The 13,127-nt window shown below is 50.2% G+C and overlaps 1 protein-coding gene across 1 annotated transcript in view; it reads right to left on the reverse strand.

The window, feature by feature from the left end:
* Nucleotides 1-13,127, reverse strand: part of mn1b (meningioma 1b) — a 123,385-nt gene that overhangs the window by 57,113 nt on the left and 53,145 nt on the right. The gene's annotated exons all lie outside the window — the stretch shown is intronic.

Below are 13,127 nucleotides of genomic sequence, written 5' to 3' on the forward strand. Positions count from 1 at the left end.
TATATTTCTAAACGTTTTCTCAGGCTCTTCCTGCACTGCTTCCAGGGCTTGAACATTCCCCCTTACGTTCCACAAGCTCGCGATGCATTTTGATCAGAGCCCTGTAGAGTTTCAGCAAGATGTCCTCTGACTTGTCCTCTACTCATTTGGCTACATAGCTCTGAATTCTGTTGATTCTGGTGATTGCTGCTACAATGACTAGACATTTTTCAGAAGAATTTCCACGGGGTTTGTCCCGAATTTTCCCATTGTAAATTCGGCAGAAGATCACGAAAGTGTGAACTGCTGGTTTTTAACTGCTTATCGTATTTCTGCGGAGTTCCGCCAATCTCCCGCCGGAGAAACCCCATCAAAATTCCAGGTGTTTAACATAAGAAACATAAGAAATAGGAGCAGGAGTAGGCCATTTGGCCCCTTGAGCCTGCTCCGCCATTCTAGCCTCAACTCCACTTCCCTGCCCGCTCCCCATAACCCTTGACTCCCTTATTGTTCAAAAATCTGTCTACCTCCACCTTAAATATATTCCATGACCCAGCCTCCACAGCTCTCTGTTGTAGAGAATTCCAAAGATTCACGACCCTCTGAGAGAAGAAATTCCTCCTCTTCTGCCTTTTATTCTGAAACTATGCCCCCTCGTTCTAGATTCCCCCAGGAGGGGAAATAACCTCTCTGCATCTACCCTGTCAAACCCCCTCCAAATCTTATATGTTTCAAGAAGATCACCTCTCATTCTTCTAAACTCCAATGAGTATAGGCCCAACCTGCTCAACTTTTTTTCTAAAACAGTCCCTTCATCTCAGGATTCAACCTCGTGAACCTTCTCTGAACTGCCTCCAATGTATCCCTCCTTAAAAGTGCAACAGCCCCACCGACACCTGGGAATCCCTGGCTCAAGGCGTTCAAAGTGAAGGAGAAGCATCCGGGAAGGCGCTGAACACTTCGAGTCTCTTCATTGGGAGCACGTGGAAGCCAAGCGCGTGACAACCCAAACCCCACCCATTCGTACCCTCAACCACCGTCTGTCCCACCTATGATAGAGACTGTAGGTCCCGCATCGAACTCATCAGTCACTTGAGAACTCGTATTAGTGTGGAAGCAAGTTATCCTCGACTCCGAGGGACAGCCTATGAAGAAGAAGAAGATCCCTCCTTAAATAAGGGGACCAAAACTGTACGCTGTACTCCAGGTGTGGTCTCACCAACGCCCGGTACAATTGTAGCAGGACTTCCCTACTTTTATATTCCATCCCCTTTGCAATAACGGCCAACATTCCATTTGCCTTCCTAATTACTTGCTGAACCTGCAAGCTAACTTTTTGTGTTTCATCTGAGTCTATTAATACCGTTAATCTCTGTGACCTTGACCAGTTTACACTGGGAATCTCAGTTGCTGATGTAGATTGGAAACAGCAGGCACTCCAGAAAGATCAATTCAGGGCCCAGAAGTGTGAGCCAACCGCCAATGATTTGATGGAATTTGGGTGAAGGGGAGTTGTGTCAAAGTTACAGATTTATTTATTTGAGCAATCAAATGGAGGATCAGAGAAAAGCTAAGCTTTGCAGCTGCCTGCAAGTCAGAGTAGGAATTGTGACTTCAGCCCTTTGGATCAGATCCGAAACTTGCATCTAATTCGATGGGAGGTTGTCTCCTCTTCTGCAAACGAACTGTTTGCAAGGGATAGACAAGCGAACATGGATGTACTTCCTTCACTGTATACCATTCAATAGAGTCCACTAGATCTTGTGTAAAACAAGTGTTAAAAGCTTCATTTGCAGCAGAGATTGTCTGCTCGACACGCTATGGTCTTCCAACAGTGTTTAGCAGCACAAGCGTAGCTTTTCTGATTGGTTACACAAGTGGGTGTGGCCAATCGGAAAAACAGGCAGAGGTCAGTTCCGTAAGATCTCTGCCCAGTTAGCGATCCATTTCGTTTTCCGTTCAGGTCTTGTACTTGTGCCACGGAACACCCCCCAGCTTGCAGCCAATTATATTACAATTAGCCTCCTTGACATTGTTTAGATGTGCACACAATTTCCTGATATTTACATCGGTCTGGTGCTCAGTCATCTACCCATCCAGATAAACTGGGATGCTAGGGTGTGCTGCTTGCAAAGATGCCTTTTAAAAGCCCTACAGTAAGACTTAAAGCAGCATTTTGAGGTTAAAGCGGAATATTTGTTCTTGTTACTAATATCACAAAATAAGATAAAGTGCAACATCCCCACCGATACCTGGGAATCCCTGGCCAAAGACCGCCCAAAGTGGAGGAAGAGCATCTGGGAGGGTGCTCAGCACCTCGAGTCTTGTCGCCGAGAGGATGCAGAAAACAAGCGCAGGCAGTGGAAGGACCGTGCAGCAAACCTGTCCCCCCCAACCTTTCCTTCAACGACTGTTTGTCCCACCTGTGACAGGGGCTGCAATTCTCGTATTGGACTGTACAGTCACCTGAGAACTCACTTTTGGAATGGAAGCAAGTCTTCCTCAATTTCAAGGGACTGCCTATGATGATGATGATCGCAAAATGTGATCCCGATTCCTATTTCCATACAAACCATTCACTACCGATAACTGGATCATTTTAGCTGCAGAATCCTCTTACAGGCAGCTGCCGCTTATTTAAAGATTTCTGGTGTTTACTGGCTGTGAATAATGGAGTAATATCTGAAACGGTTAAAAGTCTGTGCAAAAAATGACTCCCGGGAAGCTTTCCCTGAATCCTGCAGTCGGTGAACAAGGTTCTTTCAGATGAGACGTTAACCGAGGACCCCTCTCTCAGGTGGACGTAAAAGATCCCACGGCACTATTTTGAAGTTATCCCTGGTGTCCTGGCCAATATTTATCCCTCAATCATCATCACAAAAACAGATTATCTGGTCATTATCACAGTGCTGTTTGTGGGAGCTTACTATGCGCAAATTGACTGCCACGTTTCCCACATTACAAAAATGACTGCACTCCAAAAGTACTTCATTGGCTGCAAAGCACTTTGAGACATCCGGTGGTCATGAAAGGCGCAATATAAATGCAAGTCTTTCTTTCTTTCGATACAATGCGGTAACGGAGCAGTGCATACAGACTCACAGCCACACTCCCTCGTGCACTGAGTTATTGCTTCAAGCACCTTCCACTGGTGGCTGGAGTCCGCAGTTGATATTGAAGATTCCCAAGACTACTGTACATCTGTAAACTCCAACTGTGTTGGGTCTATCCTGCTGATAGAACAGGACATACCCAGGGATGATGATGGAGGGTACTACCTCGATACTACCCAGGGCAGAGCAGTTTATTTAATTAGCGCCATTGGCACTGAATTCAATATGCATCCTCTCCACCACTTACACACTATGGCTGGAGCGCCGGGCCCTGGAACATCATGGGCCGCCCCGACCTGTGTGAGAACACCACCGCAGGTCGGGGCTATAAATAGAGCTGGAGCGCTGGTCCCTGGAACATCGTGGGCGAAGGTGCGATGAATGAGGGTACGGGGCCCAGAAGAGCCAAGGACCATGTGCAGCACAGGTCAGCCCACACTGCAATATGTGTGCGCACTAGGTCTGTGCAGCAGAGCAGGTCTCCAGTCGTCCTGGTTCAATCCTTGCCACTGGATAAAGACCTAGCTCTGTCGAGCCCATGTGGTGGCGGATGTGCAACGGTCACCACACCTTAAAAAAATCCACGCACAGGCATCTTCCACCCCTTCAATTGGAGTTCAGGACTGGAACATCGGGTCCTTCATTGAAACATCTGTGAACTCTTGTGGAAGTAAGTCATCTTCATTCGAGGGACCTCCAAGGTGACTGGTGGATGCACCGAGCACTGATCAGAGGGTGCAAACAGGGCAGGGAAACAGAGGGAGGGTTGCCCAGGGAGCCACTCTCACACACCTTCAGTGGCCACATTCTGAGCAGTATTGGTGGTGGCCTTAGAGCAAACCGGGCAGGCATCCTCTCAGCCACAGGGGGCGGGGGGAGTGACTCAGAGAACCCGAGGAAGGGAGAGGGAGAAAAGAAAACCGATACTTGAGGAGCAGTGCTTCAAATGATCTACTTTATTCAACCGAGAAAATACAAGTATTTTGAAATAGAACAGGTTAAGATCAGGAGTGGAAGGAGTCAAGTATGATCAATATCTCCACTCGTCGATTCTCAGTGCAACATTGATTGAAATATTTTGCATATATCCCGGAATCATGACTTGGCCGCTATCTTTGTTTATAGAAGTGATGTTGGATCAGCTGTAAATGATTTTCCAGCCTGCAAGCCTTAAATTCCCAATGGTATAGATTGAATATTCGAGCACATTTTTCTTTATTTACTGGGGTGGCGGAGTTTCTTTATCTGCTCATTTTCTCCCCTCCCCATCTCCTCTTCTGATCCTTTTCGGAGGTGCCATTGTATAGCCAGCGGGCACGGCCAGCACCTCGTCCCCAAGTGGACGTTTGTCAGCTGACACAGTGAGAGTTGGCACAACGTTCCACTGTGGAGGTCATCAGAACTGAGCCTGATCTGACATCCATCCAGTCGGGGGTCACTGTACAACAATGAGGAGTGAAAGCCCTGGCTGTTTCGTTCCACTGTCATGAGGCCAGCTGAGCAGCACTATCACCCATCCCAGGTGAAATCACCACAGTGGAAGCAATTTTAAGTTATCGCCAGTGAAAATTCAGTGCTGTTTTGATGAACAGCAGCCATGCAAGACTCAACCCACTCACAAATCTCCTCAATCACAGGCTTACACACTCACACAAATGCAGACTCACACTGACACTTGCGCTTACACACTATCTCACGCTCGCACACTCACACAAATACAGACTCACACTCACACAAACTCTTACACACTATCTCACGCTCGCACACTCACACAAATACAGACTCACACTCACACAAACTCTTACACACTAACTCACGCACGCACACTCACACAAATGCAGACTCACACTCACACAAACTCTTACACACTAACTCACGCACGCAAACTCACACAAATGCAGACTCACACTCACACATGCGCTTACACATGAACTTACACAAATACAGACCCACAATATCACACTCACACACACTCTTACACACTCACCTTCATACTCTGTTAACAGCACCTCAGACACAAGGGTTTACAAATAAAATGTAAAATAGTAACAAGACAAACTGAAAACAATACTGCCCTACAAACATTTATTTACCATGTAAGCTATACTAATGCATCCCAGCTACTGGCACAGGAACAGCATAACAAATGTGTGGCAGGACTGCAAGCAGCCTGCGCTGTAGAATAATATCCAACTCAATATTAGTTTAAATAATCAATGTCTGATTACTCTTTGGTCCCTACCCCCTCCCCTCCACCCCCTCCACCCCCCATAAAACACAGGAAAGCTTATTTCTCTCTAAAAGCACAAACCTGCTCTTGCTAAAGGACAAGAAACAAAACAACTTCCCCACTCACAAAACAAAAAGAAAGCCTAGTATCAAAGACCCATTGAGGAGCAAGGGGTCCCTCATTCATTCATCTCAACGCCAGGGAACAAACGCTTTCTATTGGATTTCACTACAAGGTCAAAGTTCACTCCTTTTTCCCATTGAAAAAGAATGTGAATTTGATGATAGTTTTTTTTTCTTTCTTTCTCTGTCTGTTCCCCCCCGCCCCCCCTTCTCTTTCTCTTTTATTTGCCTGGTCACTAAAGGAACAAAACACAACCAGGCGATGGGTTTCCTATTAAAGTCGAACAACTAGATAGATGATTGCAGGAAGAGGTAGTTCAGCCCACTGCAGAAAGATGGACAAATGGCTAATGTAACATCAGCCCCTTTCCACTTGGCCTGAAGTCCTAACAATAATATATCACTCATCTGCAGGCAGTGAGGGAGTTCCTAAAAGGCAAATCCTGCTCATGTATTTAAAAGCCAGAAATTTAGGCCACATTTTGGTTGGAGGTAGGTGTGGGGCCCTCCTACAAATGATTCACTGCAGTGGGTGATATTGTAACTCATTTGGGGAAGTGCATTCACTTACTTGCCCCTTGGCCCACTCTATTCTGAATTATCACGTGCCGCTCACCTCTCTCCAACTCCTGGTCTCCCACTCCCTTCTCTCTTAGCCCCTAGTCTTCTGCTCCGCTCGCTCAGGCTCCTGATCCTTGTACACAGTGGTGGCAACACAGGAAACAGTCAGTGCACTTTAAAACCAAATTTCCCACACCCTGGGCAGCCATGGTTACACCTGGTTGTCTTATATGTTGGTCATAGGTTTTTTTTTCACGTTTTGTTTCAGCTGGAAAGAAAGGAAGGTGGTCTTGTACAAAGGGGTCCTGAGATTCCTGGGGGCCCACCCCGCCAGTATTCGTGCAGAACCCCCCACCCACCCTAGCCCAGGCCAGAGAATCCCTCCCGGGGACAGTGTTAATAGTGTATCCAGGATAAACGTCAGCACCTGCAGGAGCACATCAACAGTTCCTGCCCCGGCCTGATGTGTTCAGGTGAAGCAGTGTCTTGTCCTTCTGTCTGAGGCCTCCCCTCACCCCCCACTGGAGCTATTCTGCCATTAGTCGAGGTAATCAATCCGCTCCAAAGTTTTATAGCCTTCAGAAGGCCTCATAGGGACTCATGCCAGAAATCAGAAGTTCTGTTAAGACTGTTTAAGGGCATAAAGGGAAGAATTTCCTGGGAACTCCCTCTGACACACCCCCTTGACATCGGAGGGAAAGCAGAAGATCTGCCCCGCATCCCACCAACCTCCCCCGCCCCCCACCCAACCACCGCCTCAACTGGAATTTAAAGATCTGGTCTAAATGAGCCTGAATCCTAGTGAAACTGGTTTCTCCCCCATATTCAGGGTTGCCCCGGCAACAATCGGACTTATGCTCTCTCCCAACCCAGTAATTTTGGGGACAGGGTGTCTCACACACGAGTATTTATAGTATAACCAATATCTGAAACTCACTAAAATTCATGTCTAAGCTATTGGATTGACCAGTGCTTCTCAACAGGCTGGTATTGATTGCTGTCAGAGGAAGATGCTGAGTCTGTATAAGATGTTTCTGAAATGTTGCAGACCAAGGCTGTGTCACATCAATGCCATTCTTGTGCATGGCCAGTTCACGGGGCCTGGTAGCATGGCACCTGTTCCTTGTGTTTGAACAGAGAATAGGACAGGACATAGGAGAGGAGATGTCATAATCAAGAATAGCAGAAATATTCTAAAGCAGTAAAGTGCTGGGATCTCTCCCAGTGGTTCAAGAGAGTACATTACCCGACGTAGTACAGAGCCATACAGGTCAGGTCTCAGGTTCCATCCCACTCAGTGCCGAGTGAAGCCACAGCGGGTATAGGAGTTTTAAGAACATAAGAAATAGGAGCAGGAGTAGGCCACCTGGTCCCTCGAGCCTGCTCCGCCATTTAATAAGATCATGGCTGATCTGATCATGGACTCAGCTCCACTTCCCCATAACCCTTTATTCCCTTATTGCTCAAAAATCTGTCTATCTCCGCCTTAAATATATTCAATGATCCAGCCTCCACAGCTCTCTGGGGCAGAAAATTCCATTGATTTACAATCCTCTGTGGGAAGAAATTCCTCCTCATCTCAGTTTTAAATAGGCGGCCCCTTATTCTGAGATCATGCCCCCTAGTTTTAGTTTCCCCTATGAGTGGAAAAATCCTCTCTGCATTCACCTTGTCGAGCCCCCTCATTATCTTATATGTTTCAATAAGATCACCTCTCATTCTTCTGAACTCCAATGTGTATAGTCCCAACCTACTCAACCTATCTTCATAAGTCAACCCCCTCATCTCCGGAATCAACCTCGTGAACCTTCTCTGAACAACCTCCAATGCAAGTATATTCTTCCTTAAATATGGAGACCAAAATTGTATATTGTACTCCAGGTGTGGCCTCACCAATACCCTGTACAGTTGTAGCAGGACTTCTCTGCTTTTATACTCTATCCCCCTTGCAATAAAGGCCAACATTCCATTTGCCTTCCTGATTACTTGCTGTACCTGCATACTCACTTTTTGTGTTTCATGCACAAGGACCCCCAGGTTCCTCTGTACTGCAGCACTTTGCAATTTTTCTCCATTTAAATTATAATTTGCTTTTCTATTTTTTCTGCCAAAGTAGATAACCTCACATTTTCTCACATTATACTCCATCTGCCAAATATTTTCCCACTCACTTAGCCTGTCTATATCCTTTTGCAGATTTTTTGTGTCCTCCTCACAATTTGCTTTCCCACCCATCTTTGTATCATCAGCAAACTTGGCTACATTACACTCGGTCCCTTCATCCAAATCATTAATATAGATTGTAAATAATTGAGGCCCCAGCACCGATCCCTGCGGCACCCCACTAGTCACTGTTTGCCAACCGGAGAATGACCCATTTATCCCGACTCCCTGTTTTCTGTTAGTTAGCCAATCCTCTATCCATATTACCCCCAACCCTGTGAACTTTTATCGTGTGTAGTAACCTTTTATGTGGCACCTTATCGAATGCCTTCTGGAAATCCAAATACCCACATCCACTGGTTCCCCCTTATCCACCCTGCTCGTTACATCCTCAAAGAATTCTAGAAAATTTGTCAAACATGATTTACAACTGTTTTCAGTGTCGCTGGGCTAGGGAGGAGGAAAAATCAGCCTAGATTGCCGCTCCTGAAACCTTGTAGCCAGTGGCCTCCACTGAAAAGTGCACATGTGGACATTAGGGAAGGGCAGGATTGGGATCGACTCTGAGACTTTGTTCAATAACCAGCCAAGGTGGCTCACACACAGAGTGTGGCCACCTTGACCAGATATTGCTGTGGAACCACAGCACGCCCATCAAAGGATCAGCGTCTTCAGGGCAGAAAAATTACTATAATGGGTTAAAACAGGAAGCGTGCTGCTACATATTAGATACAGAGACCGCCCTAAGTGGAGGAAGTGCATTCGGGAGGGCACTGAGCTCCTCGAGTATCGTCGCCGAGAGCATGCAGAAATCAAGCGCAGGCAGTGGAAGGAGCGTGCGGCAAACCAGACTCCCCGCCCACCCTTTCCTTCAACCACTGTCTGTCCCACCTGTGACGGAGTCTGTGGTTCTCGTATTGGACTGTTCAGCCACCTAAAAACTCATGCTAAGAGTGGAAGCAAGTCTTCCTCGATCCCGAGGGACTGCCTATGATGATGAGTAGTATTACATAGTATTTACAGCACAGAAACAGGTCATTTGGCCCAACACGTCCATGCTGGTGTGTATGCTTCACACAAATCTCCACTCACCCTTCTTCATCTAACTCCAGCAATTATATACTTCTACTCATTTCTCCCTCATGTGTTTATCCAGCTTCCCCTTAAATGCATCTATGTTAGTCACCTCAACTACTCTTTGTGGTAGTGAGTTCCATATTCTAACCACTAGTTAAAGAAGTTTCTCCTGAATTCCCTATTGGATTCATTAATGACTATCTTATATTTATGGCCCCTGGTTTTGGTCTCATCCGCAAGTGGAAATATATTTTCTACATCTGCCCTATCAAACCCTTTCATAATCTAAAAGACCTCTATCAGGTTTCTCTTTTCTAGAGAAAAGAATCCCAGCCTGTTCAATCTTAGCTGATAGGTCTAACCTCTCAGTTCTGGTTTCATTCTAGTAAATCGTTTTTGCACCTTTTCCAGTGTCTCTATATCTTTTTTATAATTTGGAGACCAGAACTGTTCACAATACTCCAAAGTGTGGTCTAACCAAGGTTCTATATAAATTTAATATAACTTCTCTGCTTTTCAATTCTATCACTCTAGAAATGAACCCCAGTTGCTTTGTTTTCTTTTTAAAATGGCTTAATTAACCTGCGTCGCTACTTTTAGTGATTTGTGTATCTGTATCCCCAGATCCCTCTGGTCCTCTACCACATTTAGACATTTAGGGTCCAAGTTTGCCCCGACGCTTAGAACGGTGATCTCCGTGAGGTGTGGCAACTTTCTGGAACAAAAAGCGCGCCTAAAACTTACCGAGGAATTTTTCCCGCTCCTCAGGATGTCTTCGGGCTCGGCGTAGCACACCACATCCAGTGAAAACACTGCCGGCACCTCTGCACATGCGCGCTAGAGTGTGCGCACATGTGCAGTAGCTCCTTCGCTCCCGAATCTCTGCAGGCTGTGTGGGAGGGGCCCGAAGCACACCGCCCCTAGCCCTGGCCGAATGGGCTCCCGAGAGAAGGAACTAGGTAAGAAGTGACTCCCGGCAGTGGGATAGAAAATCAAGCAGCAACGGAGCGATCAGGGCAGCGGAATGGAAAATCAATCAAAGAGGGAGTAATTGAAGATAACAGGGGCTAGCCTACATATCAATTTAAATTTCCCAGTTGCATTGTGAAATTTTCCTGCGAATTTCACGATACATGCATTCAAACAAACAACTGGATGATTTTATAATGGCCTCCGACGCACCTCCCCTGGCTGTCAGGTGGGTAGACCTACCCCTCCCCTCCTCCTCCGTCTCCCCCCTCCTTTCCCCCTCCTCCTCCTCCTTCCCCCACCCCCCTTCCCTCCTCCTCCCCCTCCTTCCCTCCTCCTCCCCCCTCCTTCCCCCACCCTCTCCGTCCCTCCTCCTCCCCCTCATTCCCTCCTCCTCCCCCTCCTTCCCCCATCTCCTTCCTTCCCCCCACCCCCCTCCTACCTCCCAATCCCCCTCCTTCACCCCTTCCCCCACCTCCCTTCCTTCACCCACCCCCTCCTCCCCCTCCTTCCCCCCTCCTCCCCCTCCTTCTCCCCCTCCTTCCCTCCTCCTCCCCCTCATTCCTCCCACCCCCCTCTTTCCCACCCCTCCACCCACCTTCCCCCCCTCCTTCCCCCCACCTTCCCCCCAACCCACGCCTCCCCTCACCGATGCCGTATTGAGCCTAGACTCCCGGTGTGCATCTTACCGCCCCTAGCCCTGGCCGAATGGGCTCCCTCATCAGCGGCCCGCTGCCATCCCTTCACATAAAGGTAGGACTTCTATTTTTTATTTGTTATTGATTGATTGATTGCTTATTACCTTGGTCTTGGTGCTTTAGGTGCAGGGTTCCTTCTATTTTTTATTTGTTAATTCATTGCTTATTACTTTTTGTGCTTTGTTTAGTGCTTGGAGCTTTAAATGTACTTACCGTATATACTCGCGTATCATGCGACTTTTGAAGACCTAAATTGTAACCTAAATTTGGGGGGGCGCATGATACGCGAGATACAAAATTTGCGGGTGTGAAGTGCTGGCCAAGAGTAGGCTGTTAGGCTGTTAAGCAGACCGTATCCACGCTGAATCTCGGCATGCTCCAACAATCCTCTATGTAAAGACATTTCTCTTGGTTTCTCCTCTCACTCTCCATGATGGTTGTAAATCGAATATCCCTGGTTGATATTAGTTCCTCGATACTCATGACCAAATCATTAGTTTATGTGGAAAACAAGCCAAGTTCCTGCAGCACACCACTAACTACATCCTCCCAATGCAAAAAAAAATCCATTTGACTCCTGCTGAAATTCTTCTCTTCAGGGGGAGAGAGAGTCGCGGAGGTCGGGGGGGGAGAGAGAGTCGGGGGGGAGAGAGAGTCGCAGAGGTCGGGGGGGGAGAGAGAGTCGGGGGGGAGAGAGAGTCGCGGAGGTCGGGGGGGAGAGAGAGTCGCAGAGGTCGGGGGGGGAGAGAGAGTCGGGGGGGGAGAGAGAGTCGCGGAGGTCGGGGGGGAGAGAAAGTCGCGGAGGTCGGGGGGGAGAGAGAGTCGGGGAGGTCGGGGGGGGAGAGAGAGTCGCGGTGGTCGGGGGGGGGAGAGAGAGTCGCGGAGGTCGGGGGGGGAGAGAGAGTCGCGGAGGTCGGGGGGGGAGAGAGAGTCGCGGAGGTCGGGGGGGAGAGAGAGTCGCGGAGGTCGGGGGGAGAGAGTCGCGGAGGTCGGGGGGGAGAGAGAGTCGCGGAGGTCGGGGGGAGAGAGAGTCGCGGGGGTCGGGGGGGGAGAGAGAGTCGCGGAGGTCGGGGGGGAGAGAGAGTCGCGGAGGTCGGGGGGGAGAGAGAGTCGCGGAGGTCGGGGGGGGAGAGAGAGTCGCGGTGGTCGGGGGGGGGAGAGAGAGTCGCGGAGGTCGGGGGGGGAGAGAAAGTCGCGGAGGTCGGGGGGGGGAGAGAGAGTCGGGGAGGTCGGGGGGGGGAGAGAGAGTCGCGGAGGTCGGGGGGGAGAGAGTCACGGTGGTCGGGGGGGGGGGAGAGAGTCGCGGAGGTCGGGGGGGAGAGAGAGTCGCGGAGGTCGGGGGGGGAGAGAGAGTCGCGGAGGTCGGGGGGGGAGAGAGAGTCGCGGAGGTCGGGGGGGGAGAGAGAGTCACGGAGGTCGGGGGGGGAGAGAGAGTCGCGGAGGTCGGGGGGGAGAGAGTCGCGGAGGTCGGGGGGGAGAGAGAGTCGCGGAGGTCGGGGGGGGAGAGAGAGTCGCGGAGGTCGGGGGGAGAGAGAGTCGCGGAGGTCGGGGGGGGAGAGAGTCGCGGAGGTCGGGGGGGGAGAGAGAGTCGCGGAGGTCGGGGGGGGAGAGAGTCGCGGAGGTCGGGGGGGAGAGAGAGTCGCGGAGGTCGGGGGGGAGAGAGAGTCGCGGAGGTCGGGGGGGGAGAGAGAGTCGCGGAGGTCGGGGGGGGAGAGAGAGTCGCGGAGGTCGGGGGGAGAGAGTCGCGGAGGTCGGGGGAGAGAGAGAGTCGCGGAGGTCGGGGGGGAGAGAGAGTCGCGGAGGTCGGGGGGGGAGAGAGAGTCGCGGTGGTCGGGGGGGGAGAGAGAGTCGCGGAGGTCGGGGGGGGGAGAGAGAGTCGCGGAGGTCGGGGGGGGAGAGAGTCGCGGTGGTCGGGGGGGGGAGAGAGAGTCGCGGAGGTCGGGGGGGGGAGAGAGAGTCGCGGAGGTCGGGGGGGGGAGAGAGAGTCGCGGAGGTCGGGGGGGGGAGAGAGAGTCGCGGAGGTCGGGGGGGGAGAGAGAGTCGCGGAGGTCGGGGGGGAGAGAGTCGCGGAGGTCGGGGGGGAGAGAGAGTCGCGGAGGTCGGGGGGGGAGAGAGAGTCGCGGAGGTCGGGGGGGGAGAGTACGGAGAGAGAGCACGGAGAGAGAGTACGGGGAGAGAGTACGGAGAGAGAGCACGGAGAGAGAGTACGGAGAGA

This window comes from Pristiophorus japonicus, chromosome 8, assembly GCF_044704955.1.
Source record: "Pristiophorus japonicus isolate sPriJap1 chromosome 8, sPriJap1.hap1, whole genome shotgun sequence".
Classification (NCBI taxonomy): domain Eukaryota; kingdom Metazoa; phylum Chordata; class Chondrichthyes; family Pristiophoridae; genus Pristiophorus; species Pristiophorus japonicus.